General features: G+C 39.8%; 1 protein-coding gene across 7 annotated transcripts in view; it reads right to left on the reverse strand.

Annotated features, from left to right (window-relative positions):
* The window catches only part of Tmem108 (transmembrane protein 108), a 352,139-nt gene that overhangs the window by 290,369 nt on the left and 44,569 nt on the right, over positions 1 to 17,201 (reverse strand). For 5 of the 7 annotated variants that reach the window (XM_023706953.1, XM_023706946.1, XM_023706964.1 and 2 more), the window contains one exon: positions 14,950 to 15,014. The exons of the other annotated variants lie outside the window; for them this stretch is intronic. The gene's annotated coding sequence lies outside the window, so the exon portion shown is untranslated. The remainder of the gene's footprint in view (positions 1 to 14,949; positions 15,015 to 17,201) is intronic. 7 annotated transcript variants of the gene reach the window in all.

The following is a 17,201-nucleotide window of genomic DNA, read 5'->3' on the forward strand; positions in this document are numbered from 1 at the left end:
AAAAAAAAAAAAAAAAAAAAAAAAAAACTTAGCATATCATTGTCTTTGGAATGCCCTCTGGGTTAGAACTCTCTAAAAATAAAACATTACTTCAGGGACATGAAAAGAAATATAAATTGCCCAACGGACATGATGACACAAAGAGAATTAAACAAAACAAAGAACTATGAAATACATTTCTTTCGGAGATGTCCATTTTTAGTTCACAGTCCTCAAGCTGGTAGGTCTGAGGACAATATCAAGCCAAAGCGAGAAGTACGTAAACTCTGAAGGATAGACAAGGGCAGAAGCATCTAAAAAGGAGCAACATGACTCATAAAAGGTCCTCTTCAGCCTAACCATCTGCTTGCTATACTTAGATGACTCTGTGTGGAGACATTTGTTAACAGATTCCCTGAGCTTTCAGGGCATATGCAATGCTAGAGGTGTTGAGGGGCCGGGGGAATGAGACTCTCTGGTGTCCTCAGTGTGCTACAACTGAGGCAAAGGATCACCCAGGACACACTCCAGCCAGGTTAGGGGATGGGACAGGGCAGGAGAGTTGGCTCGCCCAAGTAAAGCCTCCTGAGAGGTGAACACCTCATGGCTGAAGTAAATATATGCACATGTACAATTGAAGTTATAGATCACAGACCATATTTTTTTCAGATAAAACATTAGCTGAGGGATCAATCATTTAACTCATCACCTTCTTTGTAGAAGAATAATGCACTCATGTCTTCTGTATTTGCTACTTGCAAAATACTCACTAAATCAGGCAGGTACTTCCTGTCTTTTGTGTTTAAGAGTTGTTGGGCAATAGTCTGGGACATAACCCAACAGAGACCAGAGGAGACTGAGCATTTTGATCATTTGCAAGTCTCATGGAAATTGGAATGTTGCCAGGGGCAACTATTCAGTATCCTGAGCAAGTTATCCAATCTCTGCCTTCTTCTCACATTATGACACTGGTCAAAATAGTGACTGCTTCAAAGGTTTATGGGCATTAAGATCAGTACTTTGTAAAAATTGCTTAAAGAAGTATTTTACCAATGATATATTTGATATATTCTCCAAACTGGGACATTCTGAACACGAAGGCAAGCTATACTAACAATTACACTAGGACAAAAGGAAACAACTAGAACTGTCTGAGGCAAATCTGGACAATGTATATACGCTCACGATCTTTGTTATTGAAAGATGTCAGCCAAGTGAAGCAGCAGAGAAAGGAAAAATATGTGCTCAGGCAGGGGGTAGAAATTGATGAATTCAAGGATTTCAGGTTTTTTTGGTACCCACTGCCATGGAATGATCTTCCTTTTCCTTTAGTGCACTAGTTAAGCAGTCACACATCACCGAAAATGTTTAGCATTTACTTCCCCATTAGACTATATGCTGAACAGAAGCCTTGTCTTGCTTAGTAAGCTTGATTACAGACACAAAGTAGGCACTCAAATGTCTGTGGAATGACTAGTGATGAACTTGGTCTAGTAAGAAGAGAAGACAAAGCAGACATTGATGACCAGAAAGAACACTGCTCAAATGTGCCTTCCTGAGAGAATGTACCCGTGACATACAGTTAGCCGGCAGCTCCTTGCTGGGATGTCTTCAGGATCTGCGTTGGCTTCCAAGCCACAGCTACATGCCCCTCAGGAAGCTGCAGCGCTCAGATGCACAAGATGCTCCCCTCACAACCTGGGGACTCCTCTGTAGATGAGCTTTGCACCAAACCGCCCTGTCAGGTGAACAAGACTCACTGGATCACACTGCAGTCCAGGGCTCTTCTTACCCAACATTTGCTGGGCAGGAACTGTTCCTTCCTCATCACAGGTATCAGCCCAACATCTAGAACTAAAGCTTCCCTGCCTCCTCCTCACTCTCCTCATTATCTTTCTCAGACATTTTCCTCACTAAATCTCTTGCCTTTTTATTCTAGTTGGTATCTTTCTGTTTCCTGGAGAAATCAATTCACATGAAGGCAGACAGAGAAAACAATGAAGCATTAATAGGTATCAGAGCTCTAAGTAGTACACTAAAGACTCAGAATTTTATTCTGGACTACAAGGCAGTGGTGCCAAATCTATATCTCATACACAGGAGGAGAGTAATCTATATTCTGTAAACAAGATGGCTTTAAAGAATAGTTCCATCACTGTTCTAGACTGAGTTCAAAACTATTTTTTTTTTTTTTGTAATGTACTTGGTTGTTACAGGGTCTCACTATGCAGCTGAGACTCATAGTGATCCTCCTGCTTTCAGCCTCCCCAGTGCAGGGATCACAGATATGCACCACTAAGCTCAGATTCTGGCCAGCTCAGCCCGCCCTGGGGGTGGGGCTGGCTGGGGATTGAACCACGATCCCTGCACTTGCCTAAGCTTGCTTAAACAGGCGCTTTAATCCCCTGAGCTATCTTGCTGGCCCCAAAACTCACATTCTGATGCCTCAACGTGATGGTTTTGTAGATATTTTGGTCATAAAAGAAGTCCCTTATGATGAGAACACTGGCCTTATCAGAAGAGCCATCAGAGAACTTGTTCATTTGCATTGTTCCTTTCCTTACAATTCTATTTCTGCCATATAAGGACACACACAGAACACAATTATTTGTAAACTAGAAAAATGGTCTCACCAAAGCCCAACCCAACCATACTAGCATCATGCTAACACCATGATCTTGGACTTCCAGTATCCAAAGCTGAGAAATTAAATTTCTGCTATGTAAGCCATTTACCTGATAGCATTTTGCTATGGGAGCCTGAGCCAACTAGTGCTGTCTATCATCCTGTAGTGGCATATCCAGATCAGCAATGAGGATACAGGGTGAAAGCAAGAAAAATGTAACAGGGGTCAGGGAGATGGCTCAGTAGAATAAGCACTTCCCTGGCAAGCACAAGAGCCTGAGTTCAATCCCTGGTTCTGAAAAAAAAAAAAAAAAATGTAACAAAGCCTGAGTGCCGATGTGCACAGACCATGAGTTTTGGATCTGTGTCAGTAAACTGTAATTGTCTTCATTTTGCAGCTTGAAAATGAGTGCAGGAAAAGGTAGAGAACTGACCTACGTTCACTCATCTGGTCAACACCAAAATCCATGTTCCTTTCACCAAGTCACTTTTCCTTCCAGACAAAAGAACCCAGAACTAAGAGGCTAAAGAGGATGAGGGAAAGTTCTGCTGTAGCCAATGATAAGTCCCATATAGTGACTAAATACAAATGTAACTTTCTTACATAAATATTAGGTCCCAGTATTTTTATAAGAGCACAGATGATATCTAAATATTATATGCAAAGACGACAGAACATCACAATGACAATGCTGACTTGACCTTGGTTTCCTTTAATCAGTATGTGGCACTCAGTGCCTATTTTTAGATTCTAAGTATATTTTTAGTTGTTTTTTTTTTTTTGTGTGTGTGTGTGTGTGTGTGTGTGTGTGTGCATGCAACCTGTTGGTAACCTAAAACTGAATAGATGAAACAGACCCACGAATAACCAAATATGTGGTCAGGAGTGATAAAGAGTCATGGGAAGATATACAAGGCCATTAGTTTTTACTAAAGAGTTCAGAGATGGATTATGGAGGAGAAAGTGGTAATTCGCCAACACATGGATTTGAAATGGTTATTCCTATTTACCGCCCAACAATAAATGAGCATGAATGGCTGAGGGAAGGGCAGCAGACCATGGACATCTTGCTATTGTCTTCGATAGCTCATTGCCAGATTTCCAAAATTAAAATCAACAGTCTGCAATCTGAATTCTTCTTTGGGGCCTCTTTGTGATGTACAAGGAATCTTGAGCAACTCTATTATACAAAGCTCTACTTGAACCAACTCTCTTGGACAAATGACAGCAAGTGACAATGTATGGATAACCTACTTCTCCTGATTATTCAGGGCTTTGGCGTGCAGCAAGAAACACCTATGCCAAGTTCAGCTCTCCCACCCCAGTACTGTGGCCACAGAGAGGAATTATTCATGGTGCACTGAGAGGTCCTGAATGACGAGGCCCTGCCTTGCAGAGAAGGTACATCTTGAGAGTCCAGCTCAGCAGATAAGCAAGATGCCAGCTGGGGATATTCTTCCCCACTCTGAAATTTTGTGCCTGTCCCATCCATTATTCATTTTACAGTAATACTTTGCTGGGGCCCCTCTGGCTTTAGAAGACTCATCAGCCCTTCTGACTTATAGTTACCTGCTACTATAAACCTAAATTTCTGTGCCCTCAAACCCAAAATTCCTATGTTAAAACCTGCTTCCCAATATAGTGGTACTCGGAAGTAGGCCTTTGGGAAGTGATTAGTACCTGTATTAAAGAGGTAACGAAGGACTTCCTTGCCCTTTCTACCATCTATGTGAGCACACAGCAAAACTTACCTGCAGGCCAGAAAGACAGTTCTTATCAGAGACGAAATCTGCTAGAGCTTTGGTCTCAGACTTCTAGCCTCCAGAATTATTAGAAACACAATTCTGCAATTTATAAGCAATCTACTCTCTGGTATTTTGTTACATCAACCCCAACACAACAAAGCACCTGCAAAAGAAAGATAGTGAGAGCACCTCCAATATCCCAAGAGGCACTGAGAGGATCTGCAAGACTGCTTTTGGAAGATCCATTCTCAGCGCAGAGCTGCACATAAATGCAAGTATGCAATGCATATTTAGTCTCATCTGGGAAAGCTGGAAGGCCTCATTTATACATGAGGAACAAATCTGGGGGAAAACAAATGATTCGTAAAGTGTAGTCACTGAGTTTTCTTTCCTTCCTAAGTTACAAGTTTGTGCCATTCTTGTAGGAACTAATTATATACTACTGGTGCTCCTTGTTGTCTTCAGTAGTTTTACATCTAAATATTATTTTATCTTTCAAATTCATCTTCTCTTTTCAGTTTAACTAGAAGAGCTTCTGAAATCCAAGATCTGCCTTAAGCATCTTAATACCTTCATAGTTTTTAGTCTCACACATGTACAAAGTAAGATTCCAACATCTGCTTTCTGGATAAATCATTTTTAAACTATTAGTCTCTTTGCAGTTTTCCTTAAAAATTCAATTATAATAAGATTGTGTGTGTGTTTGTGTGAGTATGTGTGTGTGAGAGAGAGAAGCTTCACACTTGACAGATGAATAATTTTGTCTTATTTGGTGCAATTATTCTGGCTGAACAGATAAATTCAAATCTTAAAAACTTAGCTAGATAAACATATCTCAATCTTCCAATTATTCTCTGCTAAATTATGTTTATGGTTAGCTGATTAGCCACTTAATTATTAAGTCATTATTAACAATTAAAATAAAAATACCACAAGTCATTCTGTGGCTTTTCAGAGGGTCACACTCATATTTCATACTTGCTGAGTCTCTCTAGCCCTGCTGAAGTTAACCTCAGCCACTTAGCTCAGCTCTACAGAGAAGCTGCGGAGGGTCTCACTTGATTTTGCAGGGAGGTCAGACACTGCCAGTCTGGAAAGAACTGGTCTGCTAATATTTGAGGGCTGGGGAGGGGAAAGGGCTAAAGATGGGCCACAGATGAACTGTGCACCTTGAGCCTACAAGAAGTGATTCAAAAACGCAAATATGGGCGATTAAAAACAAAGCGACACAGATGGCTCATGAACTCCAAAAAGCATTTACCAAGGTACACAGGTGAGACTACTTGCTTCCACATCCATTTCTGCTACACGTTTCTGTATTTAGTGAGCTTTTTTTCAAAGGCTGGTTTCAGGTTGTATAAAAGTCTCAGTGAAGAAGACATACACACAGAAAAGCTGGGAGCAGCCAGGCTGATGGCTCCAAATGCCCTAGGGCTACTTGGGAAGGACAGATACCACCTACACCTTTGGAAACAGCAAAACTGAGTCTGCCTGAGAGCAAGAGGAATCCTGGCCGGGTTTTTGTTCATTTTACACACAGAAGACAAGGATCAGAGAAGCCTAGAAGTGCAAATGTATTTGGTGGAGAAGAGAATGCTGACCTTCCTGGGAAGGACAACTCATATAAATCAGTGTTCCAGGACCAGTCCTTCTGCACTCTACTCTGGGTGCACCTGGAGGGCTGAGATTCTCTGCACTATATCTCTTTGGGAACTACTGGTTGCTTCCTCACTAGAAACCACTGCCATAACTATAATACCAAAGGAGGGAAAGAGCAGACACAGTTAAGTAGGCACTTTTTTTCTCTGCAAAAATAGTCTAAGGCCATTTTTAAAAATCATTTTTAAAACAGCATTCTTTGTATTTGCCTCCAGCTCAGCCACAAATGACAAGGCATCCATCTGCTCATCCTTTTACCCTTTGTCCAAAATGTGGTCTGACCAAGCCAAGGAATGAGGAACAGCAGGCGCTTCAGCCTCCCACATAATGGATTCTGGTGTTGAGGATCTCTCTGCTTCCTAGGCAGTAGTATCTCATTTGAAGAAAAAAAGCCATCACCCAGAGTTCCCAGCTCTGAAGGCTGTCATTCCCTGCTTTAATGTGGCAATTCGATTCTAATTTTGTGGCCCAGCTTTGATTTCTCGTCCTTTCACAGACTTCTCTTTAGATCTGCATCTGTTTCTGTCGAGCCTGACCCCTGCTAGCCCTCTAACAATGCTGAGAGCAAAAGAGGCCCAGCCCCTCCTGTTTGTGGAGATCTGCCAAGCAGGGCCACTGTCCACTGCCAAGGACTTCTTAGAGCTCAACCTGGAAAACATGACCAGGCTAGAACCCAGGTAATTAGCTCTAGCATTCTGAGTCTATTTGTACTAGCAAAATGCAAGGAACAATTTAAAGTGGAAAATTACAGACACAAAACTTTATGGGCAACAGACCTTACTTTTTCCTTACACACTGCCTTTGTGGTTGGTTTTTTCTTTGACCTCTTGCCCTTCTCCTTTCTCACCCACAGGCACCAGCTAGTCCTAGGCCTCCAACTTCAGTCACCACCATCACATGACAAAAATAAGCAATGGGTCATTCAAAAGCAATGTTCAGGCTATGCTTTCAAGAGACCTTATAGAAAGCCCTCCCCTCTTCTCAGCCTACCTATATACGGTACATATAAGGAGGATGGTAGCAACCTTGACTCTTCAAAGTAGAAAAGCATGCTAAACTATGAAATAACAGTGTAAGGGATTATTACTACTCTTACTTGCTTTCACAGGAAAGTTCCTATTTTATGTCTCACTTTATTGAGCTATATAAAAAATACTTATGTATACACATGTAAATGTGTATATATCTTTACTGCATACATTTTGGTCAATTTGGACATATGCATACACCCATAATACCATCACCACAAACAAGGTACTAAGCAAATCCATCATCTCCAAAAATATCCTTGTGTTCTTTCTTGTGTATTTGGAGAGTTAGGAATATGTAATATAAACATTTGTGCTTTTATTGTATTTTAAAGTGTAGCATACCATGTTGTTAAGCATAGGTGCTATATAATTCCACAAGTCTCTACAACTTATATAATTCCACAAGTCTCTACAACTTATTCCACAAGTCTCTACAACTTGTGCTATATAATTCCACAAGTCTCTTACCTTGCATAACAGAAACTTTATTATCCACCATAGACCAATTCCCCACTTTTCCTAACTCCTAGAGATCAAAGGCAGAATTTTTGCTTCTATGAGTTTAACTGTTTTAGATAGCTCATATAGTGGAATCATGTATCTCTCCCCCAACTGACTTTTTTCACTTACTATAATGTACTCTGTGTTCATCCATATTATTGTAAATGACAGAATTTCCTTCTTTTTGAAGAAAAATTTTGTGTACATTGTAATCCCTATCAAAACTCAAATGGCTTTTTTTTTACAGAATTAGAAAAGTAGCCCGAAGATTCATATAGAACTATAAAGTCAAATAACCAAAGCAATCATAAGAAGGAAGAAGAAATCTGAAGGCATCATGCTTCCTAATTTCAAAATATAAGAAAGTAGTAAGATATTGGCATAAAGAGGGAGAGAGCGCGAGCATGAGTGAGCTCGCATGCAGGAGAGAGCATGCGCCAGAGAGAAATAGAACACTAAGAAGTAAATGCACCTATCTGCATATCTATAGCCAGCAGATCTTCAAGAATGGTTCCAAAAATAGACAATGGGGAAAGGATGGTCTCCTTAACAAGTGGCAGTGAGGAAAGAGGGTATCTACATGCATTAAAAAGTAAAAGTGGATATTTATTTTATACCTCACACAAACCCACACAAACTCAAAATGGATTAAAGACTTAAATGTGAGACCTGAAATTAAAAACTACTACAAGAAAACAGGAAAGACACCTAATATTGGTCTTAATAATGACTTCTTGAATTTGACAGTAAACGCACAGGCAACAAAACCAAATATAAGACTACTTCAAACTAAAATGCTTCTGAACAGCAGAAGAAAATAAACAGAGTGATATTCTATACAATGGAAGAAAATATTTGCCACACATCACCCAACGAAGAATGTCCAAAATATTTAAGAATCCCTTTCAAATCAATAGCAAAATAACTAGCAACTCAATTTAAAAATAAGCAAAGGACTTGAATGGAAAATTTATTTTAATCTGCTTATTTAAGCCTACTTCAATGTAACCTTTATGACTCTATCAATGTCCTCCCTCTCTCTTTCCTATCAATAAGGAAATTTTCCTGTTTATCCCTCTTCTCACTGTAACCTGCTCTCCAGCTTAACCTTTCACTCTGGCCTCTTAAGTTTAGCTCTTCAATAACTACCTAAGTTTTGAAGATTTAAAACTAGGAAATCCCAACTGGAAAAAGTACAAAGTAGGGGGAATTCAGAGATGCTAAGAGCAGAGCCACAGGCTTAACAAGCTGACATACAGAGCGATGGTTCATTAAGGGCTTGGAGAGTCAGTGCAGTTCCTCTTAGTTCCTCTCAGTTGCCATTCCTGATCCCAAACGCAAGAGCAAACAACTCATACAGTTGTTTGTAGAGTTCCCAACCTGAAAGCTACTGAGGGTAGGACAAACCAAGTGACGTGGAAACAGTGATATGGCTGTGGGGTCCTGGGAATGGTAGCATGGACCACTGTTGCTCTGGATTATTTCTCTGATTGGTCTCTTACATTTCATCATTTCTGATCTCTCTGTCTAGTCCTTTGGAGATGTGATCCTCAATCCTACCCTCTTCTCCTCCATCCCTTCCTCAGCCATACTTCCAAATGATAGTACTGATACCGACCAGATGCTGCTGAATTTGAGTAGCTACACAATTTCAGTACATATGATAAACATGTCTATGAGCCTCTTTAATTTTCTAAAGAAATGGTAAGTGTAGGGGATGGTGGCCCTCAAGGGGTTAATTTTGTCTTAAGCCAAAGAAGCTCTAGTTTAGTATCCAATTCACCATAGAGATAGGACATACTAAGGGAGAATCAACTTAGTGTGACTCTGCCCGGAATGCTTTAGAGATAGAGGGACACCTGGGCCAAGTCAACCCTATATGACCCTGCCTACATTGCCCCAATCCTTCACCCCTTCCCCAGCCTTGTGAAGACTTCACAAACATGAAAGGGATAAGGGGAAAAAGTAGAACTAATTAAAGGAAATAGAGTCAAACCATATGCTACCATAAATTCCCATGCCCCACTGTAACCCACGAAGGTGACAGCCCTCAAAACCCTACATCAGCAGCCACGGCATTCCATCACAGTTGTTCTGGAAACCAGGGAAGGCGCATAAGCCAAATCAGAACGAAGAAGGGGGCCAAGTGTGTTTCCAATCCATATGGGTTGTGTATTTGGATGCTGGCAATAATCAATAAAGACTCTGTTATTCCTAAAATTCAGTCTGCCATGGAAAAAAATCTCACTGCCTCAAAAGCTTTCTAAGCATTCTATAAGTCCTCCAGGAGCGGACACCATAACTTTCAGATTAGGTATGTGCAGTACACTTTATATATAAGGTGAAGTACATGTATTCAGAAGTACAAATACTTTGCTAAATATTACATTTATTTATTTTTCCCATAATTTTATTGATAAACAAATAACAATGAGACAGTTTCAAACCAAACTGGTAGGACAGTTTCAATAACACATTGCATACATTCTTCCCAGGGGCTAATTGCTGTACAAGATGCGGACATGATACCCTATTTACAAACACTATTAGAACAAATTCCTCTATTCATTAAGAGAATGTAACTATATATCTATTCTAACCATTTTGAATACACAGATAAATATTATATTTAAAAGTGCATGTATGTTTAAAATCTAGATCCTGGAATCTTCTTCCTACTTTCCCCTCCCAAAAGTCCAGTGTTCCCAGAGCTATAGTCCATTCTAGGTCACCTTTCTTTCCTTTGAACCTTGAGAAGCACCCCCCATCCCTTGGCTAACAGTATATCTCATGTGTCCTCACTCTTTTAACCTCTCACTTACTTCCTTCTAATTCTGTTTTTTTAAAGGAACATCACTCACATGTTGTTTTGTGTCTTTGTCCTCACCCTTCAAACCATCTGTTACTTCCTGTGACTCACTGCTGGCACAAAGCAAACAAAATCTCCTTGTTTCTCACAGCAACAAAACAGAGTATGGACTAAATAACTTCCTATCTTCCCCACCATCTCACAAAAGACAAGGTGCAATGGTGAGGGAATTATGGCTGTAAGAGGAAAAACCAGGGCATGCTCCAGGTTGGAGGTGTGATAAAGGGAAGGGCACAAAAAAACAGCAATGGGGTAGACCCCTTGTGGATTAGAACAACACTGTTCAACTTGCAAGAAATAATAGCAGAATAGCAAGAGATGGCAAAAACACTGGCTGTCAAAGAAATTAAAAAAAATAAACAGATTTCACTTTCTTTGCAGTAGGATGGCAAAAAAAACCAAAAAAGAATTGAAAATCAGATAATGCCAAGCATTGGTGGGGATCTGGAAAAATATGAACCCTCCCAGAACTGCCAGTAGACTCACAGGCTGGTAGAGCTATTCTAGAGACCAATCCAAGTGAAGTACAACCTAGCGATTTCTGCCTGACTGATGTATGCTGGAGGAAGGCTCAGAATGCACAAAAAGAGGCTGCTGGGGGAAGCACTGTTTGTGGGGAGGAGGAGCTGGAGGGAATCCAGGTGAGTACCAACCTGAGGGACGTGCCAGAGATGAAGAGGCATGCGGGAGGCTTTACATGCCTGCAGCAACACAAAAAGGATCCCAAATCACAAGGCTAAGGGAGGAAAAAATGACACAGGATTCACTATGAGGGAGGGAGGGGATCAAAATGGATAAAAAAAAATGACATGCATATACCAGCTCCCCAAAACAAATATAACTATTTGTTTTCAAACATCACAAACACACCCTAATAACAAGAGAAAAGACTTGTTACTACTCACAAATGTAAAATATAATTTTATGGTAGCATGCATATAAAATATGCATTAAATAAATTTAAATGTTTGCCTGTGGAAAAAGTACTGAGAATGAAGTATAAGGATAAAATAAATGTATAAATAAATGTCAAGGGAGGAGGAGGCCCAGCACAAGCAGTGCTGGTAACATGGCATGTACCAAGGAACAAGGTTGACTCAACTTTCTATACTTTTGATTTAAAACAAAATGCCTTAACTTAATATGTAGAACATGAAACCCCAGCTCTACCACTTCCTAATTACATAATTCCAGACAAGATAATTTTTTGTTTCCTCTTGTTCTTGTTCTTGCGGAACCGGGGATTGAACTCAGACCCTCTACTGAGCTATCTCCTGGGCCTCAGACAAGATAATTCATGTCTACGAATCTCAGAAAATAAACAAAAGGAAATCAATTTATTTATTTATTTATTTTTTATGTATTTGGTACAGGGTCTCACTATGCAGCTCAGACTCATAGGTTGGACTCAGGGATCCTCCTGTTTTCAGCTGCCCCAGTGCTGGGATTACAGGGATGTGCCACCGCTCCTAGTCTCAGTGGCCCACTCAGCGCACCTGGGGGTGGGGCTTGGTTGGTATGTGGTGCTGGAGATTGAAGCCTGGTCCCTGAGCTTGCCTAAGCAGGCACTTAGTCTGCTGAACTATCTCACCAGCCCAGGAAATCAACTTAAAAACAAAGAACATGAACAGACATTCCTCAAAGATAAACAGCATGGAGGTTCCACTAAAAATTAAAGTACCACATGATCCAGCAATCTTACATCCTGGCATTTGTAGCTACAAGAAGTGGTATCGGTGTGTCTGTCTCCCACATTCACTGCAGCACGACTGACAACCGCCAAGATATGGAATAGCCAAGCATTCATCAACAGACAAATGCATAAGGAAAATGTAAAACACACACACACGCACGCGCGCGTGAATACTACTCAGACTTAAACAGTAAAAAATTCTTTAATTTGAAACAAAGTGGACAAACTTATAAGACTTATGCTGTGAATTAAGCCAGACCCAAGAAAGACAGCCACACGATGTCACTCACGTGGAGCCTCTCTTCAAAGGCACAGAAACAAAGAGTAGAATGGTGGCTACCAGGGGCTAGGGTGGACCTAGAGGGTGGACCTTGGGAAATGTCTATTTGGATAAATGATGTAACCTTCAGTTAGACAGGAAGAATAAGTTCAAGAGGACGGTCGGTCACCAGACTAACCAGAAGAGCATGATAATAACAATGCAATCTGTACTCCAAATTGCTGGGTAGATTTTTAAGTATTCTTGGCACAAATAAATAATAAATCCATGAGGTAGTACAAGCATTAATTAGCTTGATGTAACTACTCCACAATGTATACATGTTTCCAAACATCATGGGGTACGTACAATAAATACCTGTAATTGTTTACTTACCAGCTTAATTAAGTAAAAAAATAAATAGGGAAAAAGTATTGATACATATTACCTAAATATGAAGGAACTTTGAGACACACACCAAAGGCCAAAATCAAATAACTCCACTTGATATTGGAGACTAGGCAAATCATAGAACACAGAAAGATTAGAGTTTGACAGAAATTAGGGATAGGAAACGAGAAATACTAATAGTTATGCTGGTGATGAAAATGTTCTGAAAATAGATGGTGATGAAAATTGTACAAACCCCTGCATACACCAAAAACCACTGAGTTGTACATTTTAAGAAGATGAATTATATTGTATGTGAATTATATCTCAGTGGAACTACTCTCTTTTTTTAAAAAAAGGAAGTCTATTTAAAAAATAAAGCACAGCTGGTTCTCTGTATCAGTGAGTTCTGCATCAGTAAGTTGAACCAAGTTTTAAAATCTCTGCCAATCTTTAAAATCTCTGCCAAAAATGTATCTAAAAATTTATACTGAACACATATACACTTTTTCTTGTCATTCTTCCCTAGACAATACAGCATGAATAAGTACTTGCATAGCATTTACATAGTATTAGATATCACAAGTAATCTAGAGATGATTTAAAAGACATGTACAGCTTAGGTGCAAATACTACATTTTTTTTTTACAAAGGACTGGAGCATCTGCAGATTTGGTTTCTGGGGCCTGGGGTGGGGAGTGGGAGGTGCCCTAGAACCAATTTCCCATGGATGCAGTGGACAAAGAATCTGTGGAAACAGGACAGAATGTATCTTTAAGGCCATTTGCAGGGCTCCCTCTCCTAAAAGTCACCCAGACTCGCCTAATGATTAGCTAAGCTCAGAAAGTATGTGTTTACACTGGAATAGATTAGAGAGTCCAAAATATGTCCTCCTGTGAATAGCTAAATGACCTTTGAAAAGTGGTACAAAGCTCATTCAATGGGGAAAGGACAGTCTCTTCAACAAACAGTGTTCGAAAACATGGATACTAAGATGCAAAAAAGTAAAATCACACTATTATCTTGTACCAAATATAAAAAACAACTTAAAATTGATTAGAGATCTAGAACTATAAAATTCCTAGAAGAAAACAAGGGAAAGGTTTCACAACACTGTATTTGACAACAATTTCTTAGATACCACTTCAAAAGCAGAAGCAGCAAAAGCAAAAGCAGACAAATGGGAGACATCAAATGTTAAAAACCTAATACACCGAAGACCAAAAACAGTGAAAAAAGCACCGATAGAATGGAACGCAATATTTGCAAGTTATATATCTAATAAGGGGTTAATATTCAGAACATGTATTATAAAAAATTCTTACAACTCAACAACAAAAATTCAACCCAATTTTTAAAAATGGGCAAAGAACTTGAATAGATATTTGTCTATATAAGATATACAAGTGGCCAAAAAACATAAAAATCTGCTCAATATCGCTAAATATGATGCAAATGATATAAGTGGTTAGGAAGTAAATCTGGGCTGCCTTGAGTCTCTCCTTACCAAATTCTTACATTTAAGTGTTAACCCCCAGGACCTCAGAATGTGTCTATATTTGGAGATGAATCTCTAAAAAAGTAATTAGGTTAATATGAGGTCATAGGCACACATGTTATAGTATTTTTTTTTAAATGAAAGATGTTAATGAGTTGGGTTTTCTCCTAAACTAAAACTCCAGTATTCAAGTTTAATCACACTGTTGGCACTTTGCAATAAACAAGTGGGTTTTGGGTTGCAGTCGGAGCACTCAGTCTCCAAAAGGCTTGCTCTCTCTACCTTATACCAATACAACTGGCATCATAAAAAGAGGAAATCTGGACACTGACAAATGGAGAAAAGACTATGTGAGGCAATTAGAAAAGACAGCGCCTACAAGCCAAGAGAAAGCTTGCTCAGAAGAAACCAACTTTGTCAGTGCTTGATTTCAGACCTACCGCTAGAATTATAATAAAATAAATGTCTATTGCTGAAACCACCCCATCTGTGATATTTTGGTTAGCAGTCTTAGTAAACTAACATATTGAATAAAAGGCATGTGGGTATTTGCCACATTATACTGCAACTTAAAAGAAAATTTTAATCTGTCTCCAAACAACAACAAAAGCAAATTCCTACTGAACACCTTCGGCACACTAGGCACTGTATAGGAACTGGTAACACAAAGGAAGGAAAAAAGAATTCTTGAGTTCCTACCTTCAAGGAGATCAGACCTGCATCAGTTGGTTCTCTAGTGCTCCCATCTCTTCAGCGTGAGTTTCCTGAGGGCAATAAATGTTGAATTAAAAAGAAAAAACAGAAGGAACAGAACATTTAGAGTTGCCGCAGTAGCCTGGTTCTCCTGTGCCCATCACCAGCTCAGAACACAGTTCATTTCTCATGGCAACTGGCTACTAAATGAACAGGAATAGAGAAAGCATTTACTGCAAAGATTCCACTGTACTCAGATCAACAAAATGCTTTTTCTTTGGGACAGCTATCAGAATATGGACAGTGCTTTATTACTGAGAATAAGTCCATGTAATAAAATGTTATAATGAGATTCAAAGCACGCTCTCTGAATAAATATTCTTCAGAGATCATTATGTGTTTGCCTCATAGTTGTATTCACAGCACTTGCTCATAAGTTCCATGAGGGTTCTGAGCCTTTTCCAGAGGAAAATCCGACTTCAATTTCTTCAGCTTTTCCACCTCACTGTCCTCAGAGCATGAGAGACGGGGCAGCAGTGACAGAATAACTGCATCCCTGAAGCTGCCAAATTTGAGTTGCTTAATGCCAAAGACAAAGCCTTTTCTGATCTCTAGCCTGAGCTCTTCTCAATCCTCTGTAACTCCTTTTCTTTCAATGTCATGGTCTTTTTAAAGAACTGGTGCAATACCCTACACACACCGCAGGCACTTTGAGAGTCCCTGGAATCTGGACAGTGATAAGCTTCACAATGGTCTGATTCACCTGAAAAGAGGAAGGGAAGGCTGGTGATGGCCTACACAGGTTATTATGCAGGTGGTGCTGATCAGTACCAGAAGGAGCTGGGAACACATCAAATGCTCTGCACCATTTGGGGCCTTCACTTCCATCTCCCTACTGCTTACTGAGATGCTGGTAGTGATGTCAAGCCACAAAGGAAGAATGGGCAAAAATGGCTCAGAGAGGCTAGGTGGCATTAAAGATCCATTTTCTTGTAAAAGGTAAAAGAATCAGGATTTGCAAGTAAAGGTAGGATACCCTAAATCAACAAACTCAAAAGAAAATACAGGATGCTATAAAAATACATGCAAGGGAATGAATGATGTCCCCTTCTTAGGAGCAACAGAGTGAGGTAAGTCAATTATATAGTTGCACTTTGACCATACAGGCAAGACCAGACAGACAATGCACCACTCGGGATTCACTACACTGTGCTGAAGTGAAAGCCATAAGGAAATGAATCCAGGATGCAACATCCTCAGGTGTCACTGTTTCCACCATAAGGTGAGACCTACAGAGGAGTCTAGGCATTAATAAAGGGTGATATACAGAGAGGGTTTGTATTGTCAGTAAGACTTGTACTGAAATGGACTTTAATTTCTGTAGGACACTGAGAAATTGCCTGACTCAATTCTAATAAATCTAAATAATGCACATGGCCTCAACTATTTCCTTCATACATTGCTAAAGTAAAGCAATACTGAGAGTATAAAGTTAAGTGCCTTATTTTATTAACTAGATATATGTTTATCTAGGTATCTTAGGTTGTTTAAAAAGAAACTGCTTCTTCCATTTAAGACCCCAATGTTCAAGCTAAATCAAGTGACTTAGTACAGATAAACCCAGAAGATATTAATGCAGGGCCAACAAAACAAGTCTGCAGTCGTACATAACAGTGCTGTTTATAAAGAAACGGTATCCCAAGTGAAATCTAAACCACAGCCACTGGCTCCATCCTTACAAAGATGTGAATGATATGTCCATATACACTCCACCAACAGAGCTATCTTTGGGGAGAAGTCATTCAAGGGCTTTCCCAATCTGACGAGTTTCCTTCCTTCCCTATTCACCTCCCAGCTCACCTCTGTTCTCTCCAAACTGGGGGGCAGATGGATCATCTTGTGTTCCTGTGAATGCCTTCCCAATTCCCTGCTACTTCTATTAATCTTTCCAGGTCCAAGAAGATTCTGCCAGCCACTTCTTTTCTGACTGTTCCAACCCACAGCATTCCATCCCCCTTCAAACTACTAACTCATGGATGTCCTCTTTGTACGACTCACATTCAATTAGCACCATCTTTTCCTTGTGTTTTATAGCCCTGAATGAATGTGAACCTCTGTGGGATAAGAACCATACCTCACACCCTCATAAGTATCAGGTCCTGTCTTAATGTTCGTAAGTTTATGAAATTTTTAAATGCACTTACTGTCACTCAATCTTTTCTTTAGATATCAGCGAATTTCATTGTCAAACCTCTAGA

This window comes from Octodon degus, unplaced genomic scaffold (assembly GCF_000260255.1).
Source record: "Octodon degus isolate 3935 unplaced genomic scaffold, OctDeg1.0 scaffold00008, whole genome shotgun sequence".
Classification (NCBI taxonomy): Eukaryota; Metazoa; Chordata; class Mammalia; order Rodentia; family Octodontidae; genus Octodon; species Octodon degus.